Genomic DNA, 4,039 nt, shown 5'->3' on the forward strand with positions numbered 1-4,039 from the left:
ATATTATATATATATATATATATATATATATATAATAATATATATCAATTCAAGCTACAAATGTCCTTTAATATCTAAATTCACTTTACCTCCCAAATGATATATTTTCATATATGTACCAAGAATTTTGGGGAATTTTTTTTAGTTGATAACAATTTCGTCCCCCCATGGGATCGAACCACCGTCCAAGTGGACGGGGACGAAATCAGGACAGTCAGTGACGCTATCCAATCAGCCAACAGAGACGCTATAAGTTCATATCGATTCTGACCTTACAAATCACCCTCGACCTCGGTGCTTTTCGTAATAGAATCGATATGGAACCCCGTCTACCCATGTTAGCCAATTCGAGCGTTTGACAGCACGTAGCCTTTTGTTATGAATAATTATCACATCGAACCGTGATCCATTTATATATCAATTCCAAGCTACAAATGTAATATCTAAATTCACTTTACCTCCCAAATGATATATTTTCATATATTTGTACCGAAGGGGAATTTTTTTAGTTGATAACAATTTCGTCCAGCCATGGGATCGAACCACCGTCCAAGTGGACGGGGACGAAATCAGGACAGTCAGTGACGCTATCCAATCAGCCACAGAGACGCTATAAGTTCATATCGATTCTGACCTTACAAATCACCCTCGACCTCGGTGCTTTCGTAATTAGAATCGATATGGAACCCAGTCTACCATGTTAGCCAATTCGAGCGTTTGACAGCACATAGGCTTTTGTTATGAATAATTATCACATCGAACCGTGATCCATTTATATATCAATTCAAGCTACAAATGTCCTTTAATATCTAAATTCACTTTACCTCCCAAATGATATATTTTCATATGTACCGAAGGGGAATTTTTTAGTTGATACAATTTCGTCCCCCATGGGATCGAACCACCGTCCAAGTGGACGGGGACGAAATCAGGACGTCAGTGACGCTATCCAATCATGCCACAGAGACGCTATAAGTTCTATAATCGATTCTGACCTTACAAATCACCCTCGACCTCGGTGCTTTCGTAATTAGAATCGATATGGGACCCCGTCCTACCATGTTAGCCAATTCGAGCGTTTGGAACAGCACGTAGCCTTTTGTTATGAATAATTATCACATCGAACCGTGATCCATTTATATATCAATTCAAGCTACAAATGTCCTTTAATATCTAAATTCACTTTACCTCCCAAATGATATATTTTCATCTATGTACCGAAGGGGAATTTTTAGTTTGATAACAATTTCGTCCCCCCATGGGATCGAACCACCGTCCAAGTGGACGGGGACGAAATCAGGACAGTCAGTGACGCTATCCAATCAGCCAACAGAGAAGCTATAAGTTCATATCGATTCTGACCTTACATATATATATATATATATTATTATATATATATATATATATATATATATATATATATATATATATATATATATATATATATATGTGTGTGTGTGTGTGTGTGTGTGTGTGTGTGTGTGTGTGTGTGTGTGTGCATGATTTTAACACAACTGCATAAATTTCCTTTGATAAAACGTCTAGTGTTTTCAGCAAGACAAAAATCTGTTCAGGGCGAGAGACAGGGTTGAGCAGCAACAAGGAAAAGAAAATGTATTAATCATCCGAAAGTAAAGAATAACGGAGAATAATCATAGTGAAGAAAAGTGTCTGTGGACGAACATCTAATACCAAAAGTATATGAATTCTTCGTTCTCTCTCCTCCTGATAAATGTGTTGAGGATATATATCACCGCATAAAATATGTAGTTGAGGACATATCAACAAGTATATCGTGATCTTCCTGAGAGACGTGTTGAGGGAGGATAAATGTTCGCTTTGAATGGAGAAATTCACCTGTTGAAATTAGGGCAAAATATGTCTCGACAGATGTGGAAGTGGAAGGCACATTTTTCTATTCCAAACTCCATCCTGTGTCCCAGATACAGTCCTTACAGTCTGGAATAGGTATCTATTTGCTTAATGCTCTTGCCATACAGCTTGATGTCGTCCATGAATATCAGATGGTTAATTCTGTTACCTCATATTATTATTATTATTATTATTATTATTATTATTATTATTATTATTATTATTATTATTATTATTATCTGTATGATAAAAAATACACAAAAAAGTCTATATCTTTTAGAAGATAAGTTGAAAAACTGCTTTCATTTCTTTGAGGGCAGTTTGAAAACGATGCAATATAATTTCCTCGACATGATAACATTCCAAAATAAGTGCTCTCTCCGCTGTTCTTCTTGTTAGTTGCATAGCAAAGCAACATATCTGATTTTCACTGAAAAATACTCACGTTGCGTCCGATTGCCGAATGTCTTTATGTCTTCATATTCTCATTCTAAAGTCATGTGAGAGGAAGCAGAATTTTTGTGAACATAAATGGTTTCAGTAGACGCAACAATTTTTTTCAGCTTCGCTGTTAACTGTGATTATTCTCTTACCTCGTAGATTTAAGACTGCAGCCTTGCTAATCTTTATCTTGAAGTTCAAGGTAAAATTCCTGATATTCCAGGAGGAAACTCTTGCAAGTCGACAATATTTCAGAATCTACGCATAAAACACTTTCACCAACGCAGTCAATTCTAAGCTACTTCGGAATAAAGACTCTTGGCGAGAAGCTTAACGAAAATAAGTAAAGCTGCGTTCTTTTACGTCAAAGAAGTGATGGAAACGTAAGACAAAAATGTTAACTAAACACACGCTACTATGAGATTCACAGCCGGTGTCCCGGTGTTTTTTCCGGAATAAAATTTCATCAACGTACCTGACAAAGATGACACTTTGTCAACAGTGTATCTTATATCTCTACCTAATTTTGACTGTATTCTGTATTACGAAAGTTGCATAATTCTGGTAATTATAAGAGTAACACCGACTTCTTGTAGACATCGCCAGCTACTCAGAGGAATGTCTTTCGGAGATATAATGACGTAACTTATGACGTCATTAACTTGTCTCGTTTCTCGATGAATAATTTTCTATTCGTGAAAAAACTCTCAACCTCTGGCAACAATGAAAATACAACCAATACTCCTTGTTTACACCTTGTAGTAGTGGTGGTAGTAGAAGTAGTAATAGTATATAGGATTTATTTGCCATGAGGTCGAGTGCTAGAACCCTTGAAGAAAAGGGTTTCCACAAGTAAAAAAACCGAGAAATTACTTTTTACCACTATTTCTCCTTTGAAAAATATTTATATTAATTAAAAATCAATTAACAAAGGAAAAAAACTTCGTCATAACTCCTTTGATATTTTCATATAAAAACAGTGACGATCATTGTAACAAATAAGGCAACTGCATAAGATTAGATTCGATTTTAGAATTTAGACTTTAAGCTAAGCATTGAGACCTATAGAGGTAATTCACTGATTTATTATAACCCATGACTTTATTTTTTTGGCAAAGTAAATTTTAATGTTGTTCCACAAGTTTATCTTTTTGCTAAGAAATCAATAAAATATTCCTTTATAGAACATATATAATTATCTTTCTGCACCTTATGGAAGTCAACAATGAAGAAAAAAACTTAGTAGCTCCGGATGTCCGGGTGTACTCAGGGCGGTTTCTAGCTATAAGCGGACCTAAGCGATTGCCAAGGGCCCCCAAGCCACCAGGGGCCCCCTGGGTAGCTTGGAAAATAAATTTAAATTTCCCAAGCCACCCGGGGCCCCCAATGAAAAGTTGAAATTTCCCTTTGCTTGCTAAATTGAGCGTGTTGAGAGTGGCCAGTGCAGTCATTCCAGCTATCTTGGAAATATCACCAAAATAAACTTATTGCCTCAATCAGTGGGAAAATAATGGACACAGTAGTGACTGAGATTAAACAGCCCAAATATTATTTTGGACTGTACTATTGATGTAAGCCACCAAGAACAGATGTCAGTCATTCATAAGGACTGGTAAAATGGACAAAGCACCAGGAATCAGGATTTCTTGTAGGTTTGAAACTACAGGTCTTGGTTTGTCATCATTGATTTTGAAGAAACTAATGGAGTTTGAATATTCCCTTTGAA

Source organism: Macrobrachium nipponense, chromosome 3 (genome assembly GCF_015104395.2).
Source record: "Macrobrachium nipponense isolate FS-2020 chromosome 3, ASM1510439v2, whole genome shotgun sequence".
NCBI lineage: Eukaryota > Metazoa > Arthropoda > Malacostraca > Decapoda > Palaemonidae > Macrobrachium > Macrobrachium nipponense.